At 38.0% G+C, this 26,986-nt stretch overlaps 1 protein-coding gene across 8 annotated transcripts in view; it reads left to right on the top strand.

Moving 5' to 3' along the window:
• The window catches only part of ATF7IP (activating transcription factor 7 interacting protein), a 109,123-nt gene that overhangs the window by 1,178 nt on the left and 80,959 nt on the right, over positions 1-26,986 (top strand). The window contains exon 1 of one of the 8 annotated variants that reach the window (XM_083844650.1): positions 16,067-16,789. The exons of the other annotated variants lie outside the window; for them this stretch is intronic. The gene's annotated coding sequence lies outside the window, so the exon portion shown is untranslated. Of the gene's footprint in view, positions 1-16,066; positions 16,790-26,986 lie in introns of those variants that run through there. 8 annotated transcript variants of the gene reach the window in all.

The following is a 26,986-nucleotide window of genomic DNA, read 5'->3' as shown; positions in this document are numbered from 1 at the left end:
AGCATAAATAGTATACTGATGTAAAGAACGCACACGTGAACTTCTAACTTTCTTTGAACTTAAGTGTTTAGAATATTGAAACTGTATTGATAGTTAGTCACTACTGTGGCATTGGGGTCTGTTTGAGGTACAGCATTCTTGATTGCTTAATCCTTGACAAATATCCAATGGAAATGCCTCCATTAGAATATTTTGTTGCATAGTAGTAATGGTGAAACAACTGCAACATAACGATCACGCTGACGTAACAATATCACAGATAGGCTTGTTGGATGGAAAAATTGGATGGAATTGCTGATGGGGAAAAATATTCTCTTAAAATGAAGAGGTGAGATGCACGTTGCACAGCTCAAATGTTTTAGGCAAAAATTGTTGAGCTTAAAACGGCAGCCTTCATGCAGTCATACAAAAATAACACTTGTACATTTGGATGTCTTATTTAACATGGTGTCCGAATGGCAGAAATAAGAGTATGTTAGTACATATTATACTTGGTCAATATCCCTGATTGTACAAATAAATGCAGTATTATTATGAATAAATTTATTGGGATTTGCATCTGCAAGATCACAGCCAGTGTGCTTCTACAATATTTTCTTTTAAGTTTGAATATATTTGGGGATATTAGTTGTTATACCAGTTTCTTCTAGTTAAAATTATCACAGTTACAAATATATATATATATATATATATATATATATATATATAAATACAGAGGATGTATTTAATGTCCATTTAAATCTGAAATTTAAAAGTTAAATATGAACTTGATACAGAGGTAAACTTATAAGAATGTAAGAAATATGTAAGGCTTTATGATTGGGTATTGTTTTGTGCAGTCCCAGGGGAAGGCATGAAAGAGGATATTGCCTTGAACATTAAGAATTCTTTGGAGGAGGAAAAATACACAGAGAACTGCTATTTGATATGTGATCATGGATAGGCAATTTCTCAGTTTTCAAATCAGTGAAATGGGGCTAATGGTGATTGTCAGGACCATCATAAAATGAAATCACTAATGCTTTCATGTGGACTTGTGCAATTCATGAATCATGGCAATTAAACCCACTATTTATTCCTCAAGATTGGCGGTTATGTTACTATTTTATATGCTTCAGAAGCATCAAATTAAATTCTTATGTACATGTAATCCAGAAAAGAATGGTATTGCATATTTTGGATAGCAGTAAATTTTTAGTTACACAACAAATAATTAAAATACAGAAAATTTTGTTACTGTTTATAAGTAACTGCTCACTGTGTGTTCTTTCTCAAAAAATATCAAGAGATCTTTATGTTCTCTTAATTATATTTTCAGTTTAGCATACTTATTACCTTGCTTAGAGTAAAAGTATTTTCATCAGTTGCAACCTTGCCACCAAGTGTAGCAGTGCTTAACTGATGCTTCTGATAATGTAGCACAGTTCTGTGTTTTGCTGTATGAATTCATTTGACAGGACTATCTTGGATGTTGTATAGGCTTGAAACTGGTTGTGCTTAACACCTGTTTCATAGTAGGATACACTACTTACATAGATCAATTAAAACAGACATTTTTATGCTGTTATTGAGGGACCTCTTACATCTCATTTCCCATCCGTTATGAAGTCTGTTTTCAGTAAGACGCTAATCCCAATAGACATTCATACATGCCATATTTTGTTGAAACCTCCTGCTTTAGCTTGCGTTGTTATGCCCATTTCACATATGTAGAAGCTCAGCATCAATTATAGTATGTTATTTTTCCTGTAAAGGGTCCATTGTTATGCTTCCAGAATTTGGGATGCAAGGACAGGGAACATAGTCTCCTATAGACAAATGCATACCCCCTCCCCCCACCAGGGAAGGTGATTTTTCTAGCCAAGAGCCTGAACAACCTAAGAATAAAAATAATTTAATTCTAAATACTGATTTTTGCAGAATCTCTATGAAACAAACAGTTTAAAATGTTAAAAATCATTTTCAAAATCCTGTTTTAGTAAGCGATTTTAATTGGTAACTAAATCATAATTTTCAGTGTGCTTGATTATGATTTTTGGAAGAAGACATTTTTTGGTAACAAATAGAAGATATTTCCAAGGTGAAAAATAATTAATTAAACCTGATGTTATATTTTCCTTCCAAAATAAGAAAACATAAATTTCCCCAAATCTAGAATTTTTATAATAGCAAAAATATTAATGGGGTTACTGTGCTTTTATTACTTTTTATTACTGTGCTGTCAGGAATTTTATTTATGCCAAAAATCTCTTAGTTATGAAATGTGGACAGTAAGACCAGAAGATATTTGATTAGTATGTTGGTGTTAGTTTGTAACAATGTATCTTTTCCTATTTGCTCTCCGCTTAGTGTTTTTCTATATTGTGTGCTAGTCATGTTTATATCGTGAGGTCATTTCCACAATGAATTCAGTGATACAGATGTGAATCACAATTTTTCTAAGAGATAATAGCTGAGGAAAATGAGTTGCAAATTTTACAACCATTAAGGTTTGTGAATTTTATTTTTTTTTCTTTTCCCCAATATATTTTGTATGTTTCTCTTAAACGTAGTGAAATCTAAGATTGTTAATGTTTCTCAGTTACAACTGTGCTTGGACTATTTTATTACTCCTGTTCAGTATGTGATGTTACTGTGAGAGACTTATCTACACATACACAGCAACTGATAACTGCCCAGCACAAATGATGTGTTCAGAATGTATGTTTGTAAGTCAGGAATTTTAGTTATATTTGGTGCACTATATCCTGTAGCATATGAAAAAAATGCTCTCTTGTTTCTATCCTACCTCAGGAAACAATGTTTATCAAGCTCCAGTGGCTTACCTTACTGTTCATCTGGTATTTGGATAGGGTAGTGGTGGTTTTTCTTTTTCTTTTTTAATTTTGATTTACTTATTTTTTGACAGCTCATTAAGAAGCAGAGAGATAGGTTCTTCTCTAAAGCAATCTCTGTATACAAGTGGTTCTTGTTAAATTGGACAGTTATGGAGTGTCTTAATCTCTGCATAAAGTTCAGAAGAGAATTGTGTAATACATCATATTTAAAATTCCTTCAGCTCCATCCTTGCTTTGGATGTTAAAGCCTGGTGGCTGATTGCAAAGAAAGTAACTGTATAGTATTTTAGCTTTGAGTTTTTCAGTCAGGACTATCTGGAGCGTGTATTTTTGTCACCCTTTGAGTTCTGAGTATCTTTTCAAAATATAAATTTTCTGTAATATTCTGGAATCTTAATTCTCATTCTTACAGAGAGATTTTATTTTGTGATTATAGTGTGTTCAGGTGTTGTACCTTTCTTGTTTTTTCCTTTCTTCCCCTTTCAGCAGCAATGGGAATCAGGAAATCCTCGATTTTGTATAGGATGTTTTTAGGTTTCTGGAAGCATCTTATTATTCAAGCTCATTTTTAATCTACAGATCAAATAATAAAACTGAGTGTCATGAATTTTAGAGATCCAGTTTCTGTATTGGTACTTGTATCTACAGAATGCATTAATAATTTATCTTAGAATGGGTCTAGTTTTGTTTTTACTTCTGTTGCATATTCTGGCTCTAGTTAATGTAGTTTTTATTTCTGATTGCTACTAATGGTCTGTTTTCACTATTTGTGTACATACAGTAAAACTATAAAATCCCAAAATGGACAGTAGAATTGCAGTTACACTGGAGTTTTATATGGCTTTATTTACGTTTTCATCTGAGGTTACGTTCGACACTAAAACCAGAATGCTGTTAGTGAAAAACGAATGCTTGCATGAAATTTTTTTAAGTGCATAAAGGCTATTAAACGGTACTTGAGCTGTGCCACTAATAAAATAGGTATTTAACATATATGTGTTTCTTAAGCAAAAAAAATTGCAAAAAGTACATGACAAAACATGTTTTAATTGTCACAGCCCGCAGGCTTTAGCAGAAACCTGCTCACTTCTAGTATGGTAGCCCAGCTTTGTGTGATCATTGTCTGTCGATTGATCTGTCCTCAAAAATTCTTGAAAGACTTGATTGTTGTCAATAAACCTGACAGTAGTAGGTCTCCAAGATAATTAATTCCAGCAAATTTGTGAAAATAAGCAGTTGGGGTGAGGAGAGATTACCACTATCCCCAGTGATGTAAAAGGCATGGAGAACCTCACAGGAACACGTTGTTTTGGGGTGATAAGTAGCTGGTCAGCCAGAACATAGGTACTGTCTGTTAAAGCAGTATGGAGGCTGTTGCATTAGCATACAACTTCAGGCTGTATGGTGCAGATGCTTGCCTGGTGCCATAAGGCACCAATAATAACCTGGGGTTACTCTGATAAAAAGTAACAAGATAGCGTTTACAAATTTGCAGGAAACGTGGTTTTGTTTTTTTCTGTTGCATGCTCATTATCTTGTTTAGTATTACTGACATTTACTTTAAAAAACTGCCCATGTTTGTAACAGCAGGTCTTCCCCCTCACTTCTCTTCCCCCCTGCCTTTTTTTAGTAAGGATTCCTTGGTGTTGTAGCTAAAGGCGTAATAGTAACTATGTGGTATTAAATAAATGCCTGATCCTCAGTTGTTTGAAAGCTTTCATCATGTCATTGTGGAGCAATTCAGAATACTGTGTATACATATGTGTTCATATAAATGCCCTTGATGTTCCTTTGTGATTTACAAGCAACTTAAACAACATTTAAAAAAATAAACACCCACTAGCTTTGCCCCTTACGATGTTTGATTTTGAGATGTGTATGTTATAAATGTCTAAAAACTGTACTGATGAGTATCAGCTCTTATTTCTTCCAGGAATAAACATCAAATCACAGGAGGTCTTAAGAATTATTCTGCAGACAGCCATCTAATTTACTTAACTTTATTTATTATGATACTTAGGTGTACCAGTACAGTTTACTTCTTATGTTTTTAATACAGAAAAAGGTTTTCTCTTCTAGAGAAAACTCACTTAATGCAGAGGTATATGAATGACATGAACAGAAGTATTTCATCTAGCTGTTAAAATAACCAGTATATTTGCAATGCTGTCATTTTGTGCCGTCCTTTGCGTTATCTTCAATTTCACAATACCATAAAGAAGCAATATGTTTAATAATAACAAAAAAAAGACACCTGCCATGACAGGAAATTTCTTCCACAGTTGTCTCCAACCTATTAAGAAACAGTGTGGTCAGCAGGGCTAGGGAAGTAATTGTCCCCCTGTACTCGGCTCTGGTGAGGCCACACCTTGAGTACTGTGTTCAGTTTTGGGCCCCTCACTACAAGGAGGACATCGAGGTGCTCAAGCGAGCCCAGAGAAGGGCGACGAAGCTGGTGAGGGGTCTGGAGAACAAGTCTTACGAGGAGCGGCTGAGGGAGCTGGGCTTGTTCAGCCTGGAGAAGAGGAGGCTCAGGGGAGACCTCATCGCTCTCTATAGGTACCTTAAAGGAGGCTGTAGCGAGGTAGGGGTTGGTCTATTCTCCCACGTGCCTGGTGACAGGACGAGAGGGAATGGGCTGAAGTTGCACCAGGGGAGGTTTAGGTTGGATGTTAGGAAGAACTTCTTTACTGAAAGGGTTGTTAGGCATTGGAATGGGCTGCCCAGGGAGGTGGTTGAGTCACCATCCCTGGAGGTCTTTAAAAGACGTTTAGATGTAGCCCTTAGTGATACGGTTTAGTGGAGGACTTGTTAGTGTTAGGTCAGAGGTTGGACTAGGTGATCTTAGAGGTCTCTTCCAACTTGAATGATTCTGTGATTCTACTGCAGTTTCCACAAGGCACTCTTGCATAAACATTGCGCACTAATATTTTTTAAAAAACATTTCAAAGTGTTTTTAGAAAACTAGCACATTGGCATACACACTTGCTGACTATGTTAAATGTTTCCTTCATTGGTCCTACCATCAAGTGGTTTGGACTTGCAGGAAGAACTTGGATGTTGTGCAAACTTTGACTTTTCCTGACTCTAGTGTTCCTTGTCTTATGGTCGTCATGGATTTCCACCCCCACCCCCCTCCCCCCCATACAGTAGTTAAAGTAACTTTAATCTACCAAGTTCTTGCAGTTCTCTGTGATTTTCTTCTTGTGTTAGTCTACTTGACTGTGTAAATACAGGCATAAGGGAGGGTTTTAGTAGATGGTCCACTGAAACTTTAAATCAGATGTGTACTTCATTAAGTGGAGGAATTGTTTTGTTCACTTAATAAAGATACTACTCAAAAGAAGAGGGTAAATAATATGGATGAGGTGTATTTTGTGCCCAGAGAAGTGTGGATGATGTGTAGTAGACTGATCTTTAGATCTACAACTTCAGCAAAATAAATGGTTTTGTGCTTTGGCTTCTTTTTGCTGACATTATAATGTGAAAACTTAAAAAACCCCGTCTGAAAATCTGTAATTTTCTGCCTTATCAATTGATTCTTTAGGGTCGGAGCCATAGTGTAAAATCTGACCCTACATAATGGCATTAGGGGGGAGGGGAGTGCCTGCTTGTATTACTTCCTTGTAAGGAAGGAAACAGGGAAATGACAGGCTACAGTTCTCTGAGTTTCCTGTTTGATGTTCATGATAAGGTTGGAAAAGGGAAGCTCCATTTTAGAAATTAACTTGTGACTAGAATAATTGAACTTGCTGAAATAGTACTTCAGTGGGTTGTCTCGTCATTAAAAGATGGCAGAATTATGAATGTTGGGAGTTTTTATTGTGTGCGTAAGATAAATGTAAACGTATGAGGTAACAAGTTAAAATTCAATTTCAGATCCTTTTAAAAATGCCTGATTTCCACATTTATTTATGAGTTTTGGAGAACCTGTATAGATGCTACCCAAAGTAGCAATAAGAAGTTGCAATCTCACACTTACATAGCATTTGTGTATTAATATGGATTCACTTCTTGGTTCCTTGACCAAAGTATTCACAAATGCATTATTCAGATCTCAATTTGATGTTTAATTAAGTATCTGATTTTATTTTAATATTCAATTTGGCTAATATTTAAAAATAATTATTTAAATAATTAATTATTTAATTATTTAAAAATATGCCTGTGGAGTTAAGTATGCTGAAATGAAGTCTGAGTACATGCATATGGTTCCTTAGCATTTGGTTAGATTTCTTGAGACTGGGTGTATTTGTTAACATGTCAGCACCTCTGTGTTTGTGAAGTTTTCTGATGAGGTGACTGACTGCATGTAGTATGTGACATGGATTCTGTTTTCTATGGGTCAGAGGGAAGCGTTCTCTCTTTTTTTTATTATTTTATTTTTTTTCAAATAGGCCAAAGTAGTTTTGCCTATACAAACCTATTTAAGTTACTGAGTTTCCATATAGAGAGCTCCAGGACCAAATGTTAGAGAATGCAGTATTGCACAAGTGTAGCTCTTGGGTTCCAGTGGAGACCCCCCTTAGGTTTACGTTGAATGTCCAGGACTGGAGATCAGAACTCAGATTTTGATCTAGGAATGTTGTGGATGTGCTAATTGTAGAATTCTCTTCTATTTAAAACGTCTGTTACTGTGGAAATCAAAGTGAACATATTTGTCATAAATGAAATAGTAAGTTTGAGTTTTGAAATGTTAAAAGTTATTGTAAATCACTGTAAGGTGAAGACATTTTATGTATAAAGTTCAGAGTAAACAACTTGGGGTTATAACTGGTTATTCAAAAATATTTCTTTCGAATTTGTTGTAAAGTTCATTTTGATGTGGTAATGGATCTTGACCAAAAAAAGCTTCAGTGTAGTAGGTAATTTTCAAGTGTCTGGTGTGTAATGAAATTGTGCCCCAGTCCTCAAAATTTTGCTTAAGAGACTGGTCTTTTGGGCATTTGAACTTAAAGCATATTTTAATTTAATTCTCTGAACATAATAATTAATGTAGCTTACTATAGGTATTAGATGTTCTCTCCCTTGTGTTGTGCTTTGGATCCATGTGTTCATGCTTTTTCCTTTGTCCTCGTATTAGCCAGGTAGTGCATTCAAACATACTAAGTTTGAAATACTATTGCTGATGAGCACATCAGACAACTACTGCTGGCATGATTAATCAGTCCTGAAATAACCAGCTACAACTGGCAACAGATACATGCACAGTTACATAAGTTTAGATATTTTAATAGAAAAATGGATGGAGGGCATGCTCTATTTTCCTAACCTTTACAAAAAAAAAAAAATCAACATTTATTTCTTTCAAGATAGCCCCATCTGCTCTTGCATTTTTTTTTAAAAGAGCTGTATTTGGATTTTCTAGAGGACAAGTTACGTGATGCAGCAAGGCAGATATGGCAGCGCTCCCTCCAGATCTGATGCACTGTTGCCTGTATGACAGCAGATGATTGGCGTTAATGAACAAAACCTAAAGGGGAACCTTATTACCTTAACTTCAGCTTGCATTAAAATTGTGCATTCATCTGGCACTCCGCTTCCCCCTCCTATGACCACCCCCACCAGGTTCCCAAATCAGTTCTTTAAGGACAAACTTCTTTGCATTTAAAAAACAAAAACATTAAAAAAAATAAAAATTGCTGAAGGGATTCTAGATCTTTGGGGAGGGTGAACTGTATGACTTAAAAGAATGACTTAAAGAATTAGATATGTGGTTTCTGTGGTGACTGAAGTTCCTGAGTGTTCTTGAGTTGTGGGGTTTTCTAGCTTCCTTATTTCTAAAGCAAACTGTCTTTTTTTGTTTTTCCCAAGTAAAACTTTTATTGGACAACTAATATTTCGAATTTCAAAATTAACAATACCATCCCTTTTGAAATGAAGGTATGGATATAGTTTGGTATTTGTTTTTGTTGTCACTTTCCTTTTGTTTAAAGGATTGAAATGAGGCTACTCTTGAAAAGTATGCCCTAATGTTTGTCAGTTCTAGGCATGAAGTGGCTCTATCTATGGCTGTTAATATGTGAAGTGGATTCTGAACTGCCTGGAGTTAGGGAAGATTTGAAGTATGTGATACAAATCCTAACTGCAGGCCTAGCAAGGCTGCCTCCCTTAATATCTAATGGGTTTTTGTTTATTTTCTGTTCTCTTTGCCAGTGGTGCTCTCAGTAGCTGCAATGTTGCAGCCATGCGTTAACCATTTTCTGCCTAAAAACCCATTTCTCTGGCCTTCCTCTCCCTGTGCCGTTTGTTGCAGTGTGGCAAAGAGGGAGGTGCTCTGCTGCATAAATGTCTTATCCACTGCTGAGTTGTCACTGAATGGCTGGTCTTGAGTGCACAGTGCAGCCATCTTAACCACGTTTTCAGTGCAGCTGAGACAGTGCAGTTTCAAAATGGCTGCCGAAGTGTTCTTCATTGCAGCATTTAGCTTGACTGTATGCAAATGAGCAGAGCCGTTGGCACCACATGCTTCAGAACTTGGAGGTAAGCACTAGCTCTGCTTTGCTGAGAAACAATTACAAATTTTGTTCAACCAAAATGTCAGAATTCTAACCTGTATAAAATACCTTAAAGAATTGTTTTTTTTTTTTGTCAGCAGGAGGGCGTGGTTTCCCCCTCTCTCCCCCCCCCCCCCCCCCTTCCCTGAATTAATTCCCAGACCTCTATCCTTTCTCAGTTACAGAGTAGATTGGGTGGGACAGGAGAGGTCAGAGGTCATACCTGCATGTCTTGTTAAACAAATGATTTAATTTTGGCTTGCTTCCTTACCAGGCCAGAAGAGCTCTTACTTCATGCTGCCCTTTCTCAAAAACATGGTTTAACTAACACCTAAAATAAATTCTTTATGAACTTAATTGCGCTTTTGTAATTGAGTGGCTAGATTTACATTTGATACCATATTTTCAACATGTTAATTTTTTCCCAAATGTTAAATGAGAACTACAAAACCTAAGTAAATACATTTGGATAGTGATGATCATGTAAATGTTAACCGTTTTGCAGGTACCAGTTATTTGCTATTCAACAATCATAGTAGCATAAATCCTGTAGAAGTACTGCAAAAAATACAGTGAAAGTTTCAAGTTAAATTGTTCTTTCATTTCTTAGGTGAAATCTGAGTTTCAAAATACTGGTGGCTTCATGTGACCTAGGCATTTCCTGTGCATGTTACTGGTTAAAGGAGGCCTAGCTATTTGTCATGCTTGATGCTCATTAAAAGGTTGTTGGTTGGTAGGTGTTGGCATCCAGGGGCATGAAGCTGGGAGAAAAGCAGTGCTCAGATTTTTTTTTCCATTGGGGAGGGGGAGAACAATGCAGGAGGAGGAGGTTAAGACGTTTTTCCTCATGACTCACTTATCTTCTTTTTTGGAGTTTGTCTTAAATACCTAACTAAGATCTTCATGGGGTCTTAAGCTAGACACGTGTTAATTTTACAGTAATTATATAGGGAGTTATTTGAAGTTCTCCACAAACATATTAGGAGCAGCAGAAGAGCTGGATAACTCATCAGTATATAGTTAATAATATTTTCCTGTCTGAAGTTGAACTTAGTGCAAAGGTTGTGAAAGTCTATATTAATGCCTGAAAGTTTACTTCTTCCTCAGTATTTTTGCACATTGACCTGGTGCTTTTAGCATATTCTGTAACAAAGCACTTGGTGGTTAAATTAGTCTTTAAAAACGTTCTTGCATAGATCTTGTAGTGGTAATGGCAGTACAGTCTTCTGAAGAAACAAAGTATTTTGAACAGATAGTGCACTATCAGGTTTTCAGAAGATGTTGTTGCATGTCTACCTGTGTATTTGGTGTAAGAAATAAAATAGTAAAGAAGTCAGTGAGTCAGGAATTTAAGGCTAAGTTGATTGTTGACTTCAGCTAACTGTAAATCTGTAAGTGGTCATAGGGCCTCCCTGCGTTAGGGTAACAAGTCAGTGATAGAAATAATGCAAATGTACAATCACAGGTGATGCTGAAATGCAATTAGGTAGGTAGTCTTATTACTTATTGCTAGTGGAATTTTGTTCAGTGGTCTTGACTTACGGCAGTTTTTACTTCATAGTCATTTTTAGTGGTTAAGAAGGTAGGTAAGATACTGAAATCAGCTGGGCACTTCCAAATGTCTGAAAAGTTGGACAACAAATTCTACTTATTTTGCTAAAGAGTGCCTCATTTAATAAGTGCATATTCATAACGTAATGAGATTTCCTGCTTCCCATCCCCCAAACAATCTTTTTGATTTCTTACAAGATACTGAGTCAAGTCATCCTGACCCCTGTCTTAAAAATGATTACTGAGGTTTGTTTATATGGTTTTAGTCAGTTATTGTTGCTGATTAATTCCAGATGTTAATAAGTCATTGCTTGAAGCAAGGAAAAACAATTCGTTCTTTATGATAAGACAACTGAAGTCCTACGTGGTAGTCACTGAAGGGCACAAAATTTTGTCTAAAACGTATGTTTCCATACATATGTGTGAAAGCTGTCAAGCACTATTGATTCTGATGGTTTTTTTTGTTAACCCCTCTTTCATGGGAACATGAAAAGGGAAAGTGGCTGATTTTTTGACATTCACTGTTAAGGAGTAGTTCTTCACATGTATTAGATTTGAGTACAGTAACGTACATGTACACTGTGTCTTTCATGCAATTCTTTTAGTGCCTTTTTTGGCACCCAAAAAAACCCAGAACTTTCTATGACCCAAGTAAGGTTATTCCCATTTTACAGAAAGCACGATGCCCGGAGAGATTGCCAGGGTTCAGAGGAAAGCTCTCCTCAGCTCTGCAGTGTTTGACTTTTCCTTTGTTCTTTGGTTTACTTTCTAACAGGCCATTTTGAAAAACATCATTCTTGGAAGTGCTGTAGGAAATGACTGGCCCAGCAGGGAGGCATAGTGTGTTTCTGTTGTAGTGAGATGTGTGGGTGTGTGATGTGGTTGGGGTTTTTTGTTTGGATGATTCTCTTTTTTTTCCGTCCCTAAAGTGGGCGTTGGAATGCATAAAGTATGGTGAGTTTTGAAACCTGTGTTAACATGGAACACATTCCTGTTTTCAGAAGTTCAAGTATACAGTAATGGTTGGTGTGCAGAACACACTGGTAACTGTCAATATGACTCTCTTCTTCTCTGTCCAATGTTGTTAATAGTTGCCTTTTTGACTACTGAAGAACGAACAAAAAACATTTGATTTACTTGCATGTGAACACTGCACTCTAAAGAATACAAAGATACACATTTATTAAATATATAAATTATGTGTATGACTTATATTAGAAACAGTTGTGCGTAATGAATTATCAGCTTTAACTGAATTGATTGCTGTGCATTTTAAATGTGAGATGTGTTGTCAGATTCTCCACTTCAGAGACCTGCTGCATTCTAGAACAATTAGTTTTGTACTGTTGATACCTGAACTTGAAGGGTAGGCTTCCAGAAATAAACAAACTCTGAATAGGGTAGCAGTGTCAAATACATGTGAGTTTCCAAGAGAAATGTGCAACACTGAAGGAGTTTATATTTTTTTTCTCCAAGTGGTGTATTCAAGAAAACTATTCTACTTTTCCATTTGTGCTTCATGTAGCAAATGAACATACAAATGCTTCCTAAATTGTAGCTGCTTGGAACTATTCTAACATGGCTTGGTTATTTTTTATATTCTTAAAACTCAGAATTGTCTGAAGTTGCACAGCTGCGTCTTCTATTTAAGAAGATATTCTGGGAGAAAACAATCTCAGGCAGGATTCAAACCAAACTGGAATGGATTGCTGAATTAATGCAATACTCCTTAATCTATGCAAATCACTTTCAAACAGCTGACTAGATTGGTTCTTTAAGTAGTAGAACTAAATGGTTGTGGAGTACTAAAAACTGTTTTTAATCTTAAATACTTAATCACATCATGATTATCCTGGAATAGTTAAAATCCAAGTTTATTTTTAGCTGTAAAATTTACTGTGGTTTTCTCCAGAATTTAGTGTCTTTAAAGGATTTATGAGTTAAACAAAATATGTATTTTTTTTCCTGCATCATCTTGACTTGCATGTTTAGGCCTTCCCGTTTTTCAGTATTCAGTAAATAAATTTTTAAAAGACCATGTAAATTTGAGTAAAATATGACTTTTTTTCTTCTCTGTGGTTGCTAAGGAGTCAACCAGTATTTTACTTTTCTGAAACAAAGGGAACACAACATTTTACTGTGGTGCAGCCTGAACGTTTCTTGTTTTAAGTGCTTTCTAACCCCTTTTATATAGTAGAAAAGCAGATACAACTAGTGTTAGTCCTGCCTTTCCTGCTCCTTCTATTGCCACAGGCTTCTGCTGTAAAATATCTTGAAGTAAACCATACTGGCTAAGATAAGCATGTGATTTGACAGGTGGTTCCATATTACAGCAATGAGCACAATTTTCTGTGCTGTCCAAAGACTAACTCAAGGAAGGTTAGGGAGCTACCAAGATTCTGGCTGTTACATGAGTGTTCAGTTTCATGCTTTGGAAAAAAAGGCAAAGTCAGAGGGAAAAGGGATGTTTTGGGCCGCATATGTGCTGCCTAAAGAGTTTTCCCTTGTTCTGTGATTTTTTTCCCCTTATTTTTCTTTTGAGTTACTAAAGACAGGTTTCATCATGATGTTTTTACTCTTTTTAAGACAAAGTTTGCCTACGAAATGCTTACACAAATCATTTTGTAGATTTTTTTCTGTACCTTTCTGACATGTATCAACTATGACATTTAAAATGAGAATATTGTCTAACATATGTACCAACTGAAACCATACAGCTAATAATTACTTTCAAGACAACTGGTCTTATTACTTTTGACTGTAACATCTGCTGTTTGAGGTCCTTTCTGATCACAGGCTAGAAAACTGTGTGTGCATGTATGAGGAAAAGACCGGGAGACCGGCTTTGAGTACGCGAAGTAGTAGAAGCTTTTTAACATACTGTATTGAATGTACGAAAAACAATCATTTTATTTATTTATTTTGTAATGGCAATCCATGGAGAATGGAAGGGACTATGATTATGTTTTTTTCTCCAGTGTCACTCTGACACTTAAAGACAAAACCAGCAACCACCACCAAAGCCGCCCTCTGCCTTTGGAAGACCCTAAAATGGCGGCCGTGCATGTTCTGCGGCCGACTCGGCCCGCCCGGGCTGCGAGGCGCGGCAGGGCCCTGCGAGCCCTGTCAGCGGGCCCGTGCCGACCAGGCGGCCCGCCCTGCTCCTGGCGGCCCGCCCTGCTCCTGGCAGCCCGCCTGCGCGTTTCTGGACGGTGACCCCGCCGCGTGGAAACGCGCCGCGTCTGAAAATCGCCCCTGCCCTAGCCGGCCGCGCAGCAAGGCGCAGGGAAGGCGGCAGAGCAGCGGGAGTGGGCGTGACGTCACCCGGAACGTTCTGGAAGCGGGGTGGTGCCGCCCCCAGGCAGCAGCTGGAGAACCCGGCCGCGGGGCTGCCTGCAAGCTCCGGACCGGATTTCCCTGAGAGGACTGGAGTGGAGACGAGAAACGCACCGAGTCAAGGATCTGACTTCATACTGTCTCTTTCAGTGTTGAGGATGGTAGTGTTGTGCTGGAATTTGTGCGTAAGGCAGTAGAGCTGGTGTGTGTAACTTCATGTAGGTAACGCAAGGCTCAGGTTTTGCCTCCGTATGTGTGGTTTTTTTAAGGCAGCATTGGTGCCCTTTATTTCCAAGTACTGAGCCTGTTCAGCTGATGACTCATTCGGCAAATGACAAAAGCATCACTGAAAGATGTATTCTGCACAGTGCTTAAATGTGTTAACTTACACAAATCTGTCTGAAAGTAATATAAATCAAAAGATGCACGTGAAATAATAGACAGGTAACACCAGATCACTTACATGGTTAATGGTTGTTACTAATTGTGTCTAATTGTGACAGTCATTGTGGGAGAATATCAGTTGTTGCTTTGCACATCACTTCAGGTTTTTGGACACGACATCTGAGCCTGAATTGTAACAACCAAAAAAGAATAATTTGCATTACTAAATACTTTGACATGAAGTTGGAGTCTTTGTGATGTTATGATAAGCAAACTGCATTATGCTGAAATAACCTAGAACCAGCCATACAGCAAATTGTAATTCCACGGTGGAAAAGGGACATTCAGAGTAATTGGATTATATATATCCCCGACACTGTTAGCATCCTGAAGAGAAGCAATGGGGGCAACAAAAGAGGCCAGGAGCACAAAGCAGGCTTTCCTGGTCCTGTGGTGGCTCTGCCTTTGTCCTACTCAAATTGCAGGCATTTATCTCCATCATTTTCCTCTTCCCTGTGTATACCACTGAATGGTGCAATGCTGCAAGTACAGCAGCGTTGCTAGATGCATAGCCCAACACTACTGTGGTTTAACTTATTTTTTTTAGCGTTTGCAAATTCATATTTATAAGCAGTATAATAAATGGTATATTTATTTGCCTTGAGTTGTGTCATATGCTAGGAGTTTCTCATAAGGCTACAAATGTGGAGGGGAAGGTATTGGATAATGATTCATCTTTTACATAAACACATTTAATAGTAAACAAAGCCTGGTTTATTTTTTTTCCCCAGAAAGTAAGGTGAGTTTTAGAGTAGACATTTGTAAAATATAACTTGTTTGTTAATATAATGGGACTTATGACTGGAAGTGAAAAAGGCAAGAATTAAGAAATTAACTATTTGAAGTTGGAGCAAGGCTGAACTCTGAGCTTCTCTCTCTACCTGTCAGTATACCCTTTTAGGTAGTTGGAGAGAAAGCCCACAGCTCCACCTGCCTGGTGAAGGGGGGTGGGCTGGGGGTGAGTGAAGTGTTAACAGTAAATTAAACGAAATGGCCAAACACGTTACCTGTTGTCAGTAGGTTAAAACCGGATTGCTCTACTTCGGAGGCTACAGTTCATTGTTATTGGTAGGCTGTGAATTATTGGAAATACCAGTTACAGAGAAGCTGATTGCATGTGCATAGCCATTTATTCAGCGTTATGCAAATCACTATAAAATGCTTACCAAAACCTTCCTGACCAGTGCAGTGTTCTGCAGTTCTGCTAGGAACCTGTTTCAAGGGGGCATTTCTTTGTCAGAGACCACTGACAGTTTTTATAAACACTGCGATTACCACTTGACTTTTGGCATGGCTCTGGACTGTCAGTAAGCAGATAGGTAGCCTCCGTATTCTAGAACTCGTGGCCATCTCTGGGGGCCGGGGGGGAGCCTTGCCTGGCAGCATCTTGCTGCAGCTCCCTCTTGAACTGGGGCCCCCTTTATGTAAATTTTCACTGGCGCCAGCTAGCTGTAACTGCAGTCTGGCTCTGCCTCGGCAGCAAGGAACATGTGTCCTGGAGTTTCCCTTGCAGGGATTGCAGGAGCAGTCTGGTTTCTGGGCAGAGCAAGCCACACCGATGAATTTGGAAAGGCATACAAGGGAACCTCGGTGTGGTTAGATCGCTAGTGTGTGAAAACACGGCGGAGATTTTCAGCTCGCTTCTTGGTTTTAGTGTGCTGTCTTATGCTGGGCTGTAATAAATTTATGCTCGTTGGTACTACCGTGTGGTATGTGGGAGGTACCTCGCTGCACATAGTTGCTGCAGTGCTAAATAGTTGGCAGCACAGAAGGCAGCACAAAGAGTTCTGACTGTGGACACTTGCAGTTGCAACGTTCCCTTGGAGGCTGTGGCATGCTTAGTGAGCTGCAGTGACACTCCTGACACCTTCATTCACTTGTGTGGGGGAGTGGGAGTTCCTGTGTGCTGCAACAAGCTGCTGTAGGCTACTGGCTGGGAGGTACAACAGCATAGCTGGATGGAAAATAGCACTTATGCTGCTGTGTAAACAAAACAAGATCTGAGTATCAAGATGGCTGACCTGGAAGCCTACTTGTAGCTCATGCTACTTATGCAAATGAGCTGCGTGTCAGTGGCTTTCCCACAGGAGGAAGTTCATTTGGCACGTGTCAAGTTCTCATCAGGTAAGAGAAGCAACTCGTTTTCTGAATTAATGTTTCCGAGGCCTTTAAAGTAATTTTTTCCACTTAGGTGCCCAGCCCCCACCTTGGCAATATGCCAGTTGTATTAGATAAAAATTGAAGAGGCATTTTTTGGGAAGCCTGGAAGTCACTTCTTGATGTAATTATTTGGGGTCACTGTCATTGGAAGGAATGTTAACTAACAATTATTGTAAAATGTTTGCATAGGTTAAACTGAAGACTCTAAAAATACTAGTGTTCTAATATTAGAGTGTTCTCTTTGCTATTGTTGGGTTTTTTTTTTTTGGTTGCAATCCCCCACTGTTCTGCTACTGTGTTTTTTGTCTCTGTAGCGACATCAGTTGATGCAAATGGGGGCATAGCACTACTGTGAGCCCACCCCTAAAAGGGTGCAAAATTAAGAAGGTGGAGTATACCAGTGGTGTGGGTTTCTTTTGGTTTGTGTGGGTTTGGTTTTTTTTGGCTTCACAGTATTTTGAAGGAACTTAATTATCCTGGTTGTGGTTTAAACAGTCATCTTTTTGAGATGGCAAAGCTGTTCAAAATCCTGGATGCTGAACTGTTAACCATGTATCTTTTAGTATAAATGTGCATTCACAAGTGCTTTTATGTGAATTTTTAAGAGGTGTTATTTGTAAATAGGAACCAGATCAGAATATATTTATCTGATCTGCCCCCTCAGATAAACCTCAGAAGATATTAGGCTTGTTAAAATAGCAAATTTTAACAAAATTACAGTATTGCTAACTTCATAACATACTGTGCTGTAGTTATGCATGCAGTAACATGAAAGGAATGTGTTGAGCAGATGTGCTGGTTCTGCACTAGTGTATTTGCATTGTTGCCATTTTATAGCCTGAAAAATTTGGGACAGAGTGGGAGACAGGAAAGTGGAGATAGTAAAAGAAAATGACTGGATTTGGGAAGTCTCTAAGCTAAACAAAGTAAAGACTTGGTGATGCATGAACAGGCCAAGCAATACATGGAAAGAGTGATCTCCTGTAAAGGTAAATGGCAGCTGAAGATAGGGATATACAAGTGGCAGTAGACAGGAGGTGGGTCCAGATGGAAAAATGAGATTAATCAAAGTGAAACTAAAAAGGTAGAGGGGCAAAGTAGGTAGGCAGACTATTTGAGCTTAAAATGAGGAACTGATGGAGACTACAAATACTAGAGCTGTTCTGAAATGGCCTTTGAATTAAGGCCAAGAGAAAAGGTATAAACATGCTAGGAAAGGGCTAGCTACAGCTGGTTGATGTTGAGGAGAGGGAAAGTTAATGATAATAGAGAAAGGTATTGATATGACAGTGTAAAACACTGCATGCCAAAAACTTGGGCCAAGTTTTTTCCTTGTATCTAATTTCCTTTGAAATGTGTAGTAACCGTTTTCTTTAGTGGAATCTTAGGATTTGATACGGGATGCAGTTTTGCTTGCTTGCATGCATGTCCAGACTAAAACAAAAATGCAATAAAATGGTGTGTGTATGTGCATGCAAACGCATGTATAAGAAAGTACATAAATAGGTATGTGGTGGATTTCTCCGAGTAAATTACACTAGCAATCACAGTTAACTGTTTTAGAGGTTGAACATAAAAGGCAAATTCTGTTAAGATCTGTATTCCTTTTATTGTGGTGTGACAGAAGCAATTCAGGGCTCTTCCCTCATTTTCTGTACAGAGCGTAAGTGTGAGGATGGTAGAGGGGAAGAACGGCATTGTGGGACATGAAGAATCTAGAAAACTGGTTATCTGAGAGGAAAATCCTGACTTAATATGGCAAATGATAACAAAGGCGAGATTGCTAGGATTCTTTCTTCACTTTTATTAGTCACGTAGGTGACAATGGTACCATGGTTTGTAGTGAAATAGAAAAGACGGGATATTACGGTGATTGCCTTTGTTCTTTAGGTAGAAGTGGGGTGGTTGAGTGTCTTGCAGGTGATTAAGGTACATAATCTAGAAGCTACAACAGAAAAGTCCATGACAGACATTTCTAAACAGAAGCTACTGACAGGTCTTTGTAACTTGCACCCAGGATGTCTATTAAATAAATAAAAAAATGGATGAAAATATTTTTCATCTGAGGTGTGTTGTCCCACCCCGAGACGTCTTAAAATACAAAATAAATTCCTGAAGACCTGGAAGACTGCTTGCTTAAAAAAGCTCAAGAAGGATGACCTATATAATGAATTCAGGAAATGAAGAGAAAAAAAAATGCCAAAAAAAGTTTAATGGAAATATTTTTTTTATTTAGAAAAATACTAAATATGGAAGTAAAATTATATCTAGAATAATACTACATTTGTTTTAGAACACAGTTGTTTGGCATTAACACTCGCTATGTGTAATGCAGTTATGCCTTGGTACAGCCTTCTTAGGGAGAACAAAAAAGCACCTGTACCATGTAAATTGAATACCTTTTTAAAAGCTTGAAGGGGTGGGGGACTGACAACAGTGTTACTGAAGGAAGCATGTTCCAAGTCAAGCTTCTTTATGAAGGGTACTGTAAAGAAGTTCTGTTAATTTGTATATGGTAAAAAAGAATGGAATCACCTGGATTGCTTGTTCAGTGGGACCTGTTCAGTCTACTGTTGCACAGCAAAATCTGAAATTGTACTTTAGTGGATAGTTTATAAACGTACATACATGCTTAAGAAGAAGCTGGACCCTGGGATTAAGTAGGGATCATAGAGCCAAAAAGTTGTACCAAAGCCCAAAGGGTAGAGTTAATGTAAAGGGACTGAAATTCTGTTGAATATAGAGCAAGATTAAGGAAGTCACTTACTTTACTTCATTAAACTCCTCTTGTCGTACTGATGATATGAAATCTGTATCACTACAGGTTATGGTCTTGTCCATAGATTTTAACAATGTCAAAAAATTAGGAAGGGTCCTGGGAAAAAGCACAAAAGTGACTCTGGCTGAAGAACGTAGAATCGCGGAATAATTTAGGTTGCAAGGGACCTCTGAAGGTCATCTACTCTGATATCTTCAAAGGAGGGTTGCTTCAAATTCAGATGAGGTTACTCCAGGGTTCGTCAGTGTAAGGCCTGAAAGTCTGAAAGGGTGGAGGTTCCACAGCCTCTCCAGATAAGCTGTTTCAGTGTTTGATCACCCTTAGAGCACGAATTGTTCTCTACATATATCTGGAATTTCCATTGTAGCAAGCTGTATCTGTTGTTCCTTGTCAGTATGTTGTGCATCTCTGGAAAGAGTCTCTTTTTGTCTTCTCTATAAATGCCAATTAGGTCGTTTAAGAGAGCAATTAGTTCTCACTTTGCAACCTATTCCTGTTGCTACACAAATTCAGCTCACTAGTTTAACCTCATCTGCCACATTCTCCATCCTTAACCATCTTGGTGGTCCTCCAGTGGACTGTGTCCAGTTCATCAGTATCTCTGTTGCATAAGGGGTGGCAAAAGTGGATGTGCCATAATTCAGATGTAGTTTCACAGGTGCCAAACAGAGTGGCATAATAACTTCCTTTGACTTGTAGAATGTTTCTGCTTATGCAGTCTAATCTTCTGTCTGTAAGACAGAATGGGTCTGTTTTAGCTTATTAAAGAGATAATCGGGATAAAGCACTAATTCAAGGCAGTAATTCCAGTGTATAAGTTGTTTCAGAAAGCAAAAATACCTACTTAAATAGGATCTCCAGTCTAGAGACAAAAGAGAAGTAATGGGAGACTGGAAGGAGACCAACTAATGTTTAAAAGCAGTGATTTTTTTTCTTTAATTATATTGTAAGTGAATAAAGAAGCAGTAAGTCTTCATGTTTTGTCTTCCTCCAGAAAGACATCCAATCTTCGTTTGGAGACAGGCTTTACTTGAAAGGATGGCTAACCTGTGACAATTAGATGTTGTATGGCTTTGGAGCAACTAATGTATGACTTAACAACTGTGGCAACTCTGCAGCTGGGTTACGTGGGATAGCGTTGGCATGAAATCTTCCATATAATCTGAATTTTTGATTATTCGATAAAGTTCTCTGGTTGGAACCATTACAGTTGGTATCACTAGTTTGACACAGACCTGGCTACGTATTTAGCCAAACCTTGCCCTCTAATGTGTTGCCTTTCACTTACTACTGTGGTGAAACCTCACAAAAGTTGTCAAAATCGTCAGCCCAAGAATAATTTCTGAACTGTTTCGTGCTGTGGCTCTTAGCCAAATAAGATACTTGCATGAAAAGGTCAAGAAAATTGTCCAAGTGTACATTAGTCATGTGCCATTTCGGTTTCAGGAAATGGATGGCTAAGGGCATTTAATGGTCAGGGCTTAATCTCCATGCAGCAAAACTTGTAACTATTGGATGAAATCACAAAAGGTCAACAGAAGCAAAATTCTTAATATTCAGTCATCGTAGCGGCATATAGTCAGTTACCTTTTAAAATTTTAATTTATCTTTCGTTGTGGGCCTTCTTCGTAACTTATGGTCAGATCTGCCCTAAAATTTCACTTTAAGTGATGTTTTTCATCTGCATTTGAGTGTTTGTTTTTAAATCAAAAACAATAATAAAGCTGTGAAAAGTGTGACTTTTATACTGCCTTGATTTAGAGCTTAAATGGCGTTTTCATCTTGTCTATGATCAGTCACAAGCATAGCTATCAGTTGCAGTATAGACCTACACTGTATGTGGGAGTGAAGCTGGAGGGACAGGATGATGCCCTGTCCAGCTACTCTGAGTAGATCTTAACCCTGCTTAGGAAACATCAGCTAAATCTATGCTGCAGACAATGCATGTATTACATTTACTGAAGATAGTTACGCTCATGCAGTTTTTCAACTTTCATTCAGTTAGAGCATCAGCATCTTCCAATGCGTGCAGTTATTTCTTTCTTTTTATGGGGCCAGGAAGGAGAAATTTTGAAGCTCTGCCATGCCTTCTGGATTTGTTATCACACAATGTGATGGAAAGAGTTCCAAACATGCTGTAGCCAAAGATTTCCTATTAACTGTCTTAATCCATCTATTACAAGGTTGACAGCAGCATGGAGAATTAAACTAATGTCTCATAAGCTAATTGCAAAGGAAGAAAGTTGTAGTATTACAGCTGCTTTCTTCTGTTGGATAGGATAAGTCAAATATCATATGCACCAGTACAATAGCTGCATGTGTATTCCAGGAAACCTTGCTGATGGTAATGTGGCAAATTTGGTTGATAATTCATTCTCCAGCCTAGGAGTGAGCTCAATAATGGAGTAGGCATTACAAAACCACATCTAAGGCTGTTCATTTGTCACAGAAAATCCAGCTATCATAGGAATTGTCAGAGTTAAAAGGTTAAAACTTAACTCTAGTGCCACTTAAAGCAGATGATGCAGGCTCTCTGTTGGTTTGGACATGCCATGATTATTTCTAATTTAGTAAGGGAGATGAGCTTCCTCTGGGGTAAGGCTTTGCTTCCACCTTCTAAAGAAAAATGATTGTCTCTAACACAGCTAGTGTTCATTTAGCAAGGTGTTAGAAAAACAGCCTGCAGAATAAAGAAAGTGCTTTAATGTGTACAAACCTGATAAAATACTGGCTGATACTTGAGCAGTCAAAAGCTAAGATTATTTATCTCTTAGTAGGTACAGTGCTGTTTGCTTATATGCAGAGTCGGAGAGGTTTTTGATCTTTAAGCACAATGATTTATTTATTTTTAAATCTTAGGTCTGCTAATGAACACAGTGTGTATCTGTGACATTAATCCATGTTTGCTGTTGACTTTCCCTAGAGGGAGATAGAAGAACTTCAGTGATCACTACTCTAGTTGTGGTAAAATGGAAGACAAACTTTTCTTCCTAAATAGCTGTAGTAGTTAATTATTCTGTTCAAAGGCAGCGTATGTAGTAATTTGACAATTGTTGGTAGGATTTTATTTCTACTGACTGAAGGCCTTCTGCGATAGTACTGTAGCCCCTGCATCACTCGGGGAAGGCCACAATACTGTTAGCAGCAGCCTTCTTGAGAATTTTTCACCTTGAGAACAAGATGGAAATTCTCAGGATTTGTTGACTATTTAAAAAAAAAAACCACGTTAATACCTGTGCTTAGACTTGAAGCTTCAGTTCGTTCTGAATAACAAAGTCAGCTTACAATTGTTTGAGTTTTGAGAAGAAACCTTTTGGCCATCCCCTGCATGTGTCGTGATGGTAAAGAAGGCTGGTCTAGAAAAAATGTCTGCACAAGCACTGAGGTCAGAGTATTGTGAAGCTGAGTCAATACTATGAACATGAACCCACAACACTAGGATGTTAAGATGTGGAGCAGTACTTTGAAACTTTTGCATAACGACAAGGTGCACCAAAAAAAAAAAAAAGACATAATCCTAAATTTACAAGAACTCTAACACAAAAGACCATATATATACATACACAAAATGACAGCATCTGCTTCCGTGACCTCTTTTACACCATGCTGTGCCATATGACTAGTTAAACAATTATATGCAAATACGTTGTGGTCTTGATATAATGTAAAGAGATTTCACTAAAATTCTGCAACTGGGTATCAGTTGTGGTTAGTGAGAAGGTTCCTGTGGACGCCAAACTAAGATGCTTTCTAAGCTTATAGTTTGCTTGTAGAATTGCGTCTTGATTTGCAGTGCAGTTTAGAGATTTTTTTTAATATAAAGCAATTTCAAGTTGATGGTTACTTATAGCTGGATTTCTGTTCCCCTCTTGCATTTGTGAATAGATTGTCATGTTATGACAAATAATGATAATGTTATGTATTTTGTAAAAGGTGAAAAGGAGAAGCTTGTTTTCTGCTATCTATCAAGCAGATGTTTTATTTTGTGAATCATCTTCATTATCGTGCATAAAATCACTTCTTTAGGAGATCAATCACCAGGTAAAAAGTGTTAGGTAATTAGAGTTAGAAGTACGGTGTTGTAGATGAGTGGTTTCTCAACATGAAGTGATTTCTGGTGTTTTTTTCTTCTGTTTGGAAAGGTAGGGGATATTAACAACTTCAAAAACTTTTAATACAAAGTCATTTTCTAAGCTCTTGATGGCTATCATTGTGGACGTTAAATTGAAAACATATGTAGTGGTGATGTTTCCCATCTACATAATCTGAGCTTTTCATGCGAGATTCAGTCCCAATTTTGCAAGAGGACTATAATGAACATGGACTTCTTATTTGAGTTAAAATTGAGGAATGGTATTGATTTGTTTTAGAGCTCTTCTTTACCCATCCTTTTTAGAGGTTTAAGAAACCATCCTTTATATACAATATGAAATATTAATTTGCTACTGTTATTGAGCTAGTACAGCCCATGTTAATGATGTCCTTTTGTTGAAGGCTGAGGATAATTTTGAATTGGACTTTGTTTTTGATGTGTAAAAATGTGAATAAAACGATGTTTCGGGGGTTTGGTTCCTTCAAAATATACTGCAAAATACTGGCTTTTATTAGTCCCTGAGAGGCTTTTCCCTACAGTAGTTGAGTTGTTTGTTGGTAGCTTGAAGAAAGAAATGAAGTATTTACTGTGTGCTTCACACTCTTCTGGAACTGAGCAGCAATGACTGTCTGTCTGAGTATAATTCATTGTTTAGTTTAGTTTCCAAGGATGGGGTTGGCTTAACAGGCAGTCTTACAGAGCCATTTTAGGTGCTTTTGGATGTGACTTCTGGATCTGAACTATGATTCTAGAAGGGCCCTGGTATCTTCTAGGTCACGTTATATCTGCCAGCTTCATACAGAGTCTAGAGCGTCAAAAATGGCACTAGTTGCCTATTTTGATTAGTTGCTTACTGAGTCTTATTTTGTGTGATCGTAAGTTCCTTTTTGAACCTCTACATTTACCGCAGTTTGCTCTAGTCTCCGTATGCTGTTGTCCTTAAAGGTGGAAGGTTCAAGCATTTCAGAACTCTTCAAGAGAAACATGGCTTTATACTTTGCTTAAACTGTGTTAAGATAATGGAAGACAAGTTCTGTCTTCCTCTATGAAGATACGCCACTATGGTCTGTGCTCACGTAAATTTGGATGATTTGATAGAACAAATGGATTTTAGAAGCACTGTGTAAAATTTTTGGTGATTGGTATCTTTCTAGAAACTGTTTTCTAGGAAAAGCATTCTAATCCCTAGGAAAAAGGCTAAAACTGATCTCTTGGATTTGATTATTTGTGGTTTTGTGTTTTTTTTATTATTATTTTTCAATATCCTTGTGGAAAAAAGATTGCACAGTGGCATTTGGAACAAACTCTTAGCTTGTCAAATTTTCTTTCTTTGAAGCAATGAATTTATTAATAACAATTTTCACTCTTCAAAAGGATTTCAGTTTGTGTAACATTCTAAAATTATGAGGAAGCCCCATATTTGGTTTTATATATCCTGCACAGTGTTAAAATGGCTCTGAGATCCAGAATTAAGCCCAAGATATTAAGAATCAACAGTAAGCTTCAAAGAACATACCAGATCATAGGCAATCATCATTTTACTGTCATCTAACCTTTCCTTTCCCCTCAAATAATACCACGTAATCTTACAAGAAAAGGATTTTGGATGGTTTTTGTTCCAGAATTGCATGATACGTGTTTCAGATATATTAGAAACATTTTTCTCATTCATGTTTATTTGCAAAGCAGTGGCTTGTTTTGATGTGAGGTGTGGATTTTAAGACTATGAAGTAAATTCCGTAACAGTTTTGAACTCGATGTGTGTTATTTTCTTGGAGAGCATAAACTACATAAAAGCTGTCTTCTCAATATAAATGTTTCGTTTGCTTTTGTATTTACTTACATAGTATTATATCTGTCAGTTGTACTGTACCTTCTGACTAGCTGGAGGGATTTTGTTTTGTTTTCCCCTAAGAAAACACAAGAGGTAACGCTCAGTTCACTTTATCTGTCACAATCCCTGACTATTTTGCAGTCATTTACAGAAAAAAAAAAAAATAAAAGATCATCCCTGTATCTCACTTTGTAATCAAGAAAAAACAAGGCTGGTGATACAGTAATTTGACAAGGCTAAATTGTTGGTAACTTACTGAAGTTGAAATGGAAAGTAAATAATCTCCAGCACCAGTCTGGGACTTTATTTAGCCTCTTGTGACAAAGGTGATGACAAACCATGAAGGAAGATGTGTCATTGTGCATGCACACAAACAGACGCTGTGAGTAGGAAAAGAAGATTAGAGCAGTCCCAAGGTTTGCTTTGGTTTGTGGGGAACAGCTATCTGATGTGTTGTGTCCACCCCCCAGCCCATTCATCCCACCTCTGCCATTTGGCCAAAGCCACGTGTATTCATACAGATAACATCCTGCTGGAAAATAGGCAGACCTTGCCATGAAACTTCAGTTGTCCAGCATACCATAGGGAATTTGTTGCTACTACATTTTTGTCCTGAAGTCTTTTGTTTTGTTCACTCCTTTTTTGCGTTCAGTGCATTTCTGCTTTTACAGATGAGTGTGTCTTTGCTAATGAAGCTCTGCTTTTGGCTTGTGGAAACTCTGGAATCTCAAGGCCTTTGGCCTTCACCATACCTGGAGCTGGTTTAAATTGTCATGTATCCCCTCAGACTGACAGATGTTCTCTGCTCAGAGCTGAATCCAATATACATATACCCTGTCTCCTTCATCTCACCTTCAATCCACTGCCTGGATGACCAGAAAGATTACGTGCTTGGCAGCATTATGAGTCTTTGTGAGAAATTAAAGCCCTTCCAGTGGAACCTCAGATGTCTCCATCTGAAGAAGTCTACAACAGGGAAGCTGAAAAAGCCACAGCTTGAAAACCAGGCAGCAGTTTCCAGTATGCGATGAACCACAGATTCTGCAAGAATCTGATCATGTTGACTTTTTTGTGAGGCTGCCTCTGTGCCTAATGTGGTTATTGGATCTCTCTGGGAATTGAAAATTAGAAGAGAAGGAAACCTGAAGAACAAAATACTCTGTTCCAAAACACACTCTTGTGCTATGTGTGTGGTTAAGGATTCCATTCTTGATAAGAGAAACCATTGCTTCCTCTAGCGCCTCTGTGCAGCGTTCTAACTATCCACGTGGCTTTGAGGTAGAGAAGTGGATCACGCCTGCGTAGTCTCTTGATAGTGTTTTAAGACACTGTGTGAGTCAGCGCAGGCAGGCAGCGGGAATAACCACAGACCCACAGCTAAAATGCAGAGTAGATTTATTCTTGTTACCTCGCCAACCGGGGGATCCCCAAAGCAGCACCTGGCAGAGGCACACG

The sequence above is a fragment of the Anser anser genome (genome assembly GCF_964211835.1).
Source record: "Anser anser genome assembly, chromosome: 1".
Classification (NCBI taxonomy): Eukaryota; Metazoa; Chordata; class Aves; order Anseriformes; family Anatidae; genus Anser; species Anser anser.
Note: the sequence above shows the minus strand (reverse complement) of the source record. Positions and strands in the feature narration are given on the sequence as shown.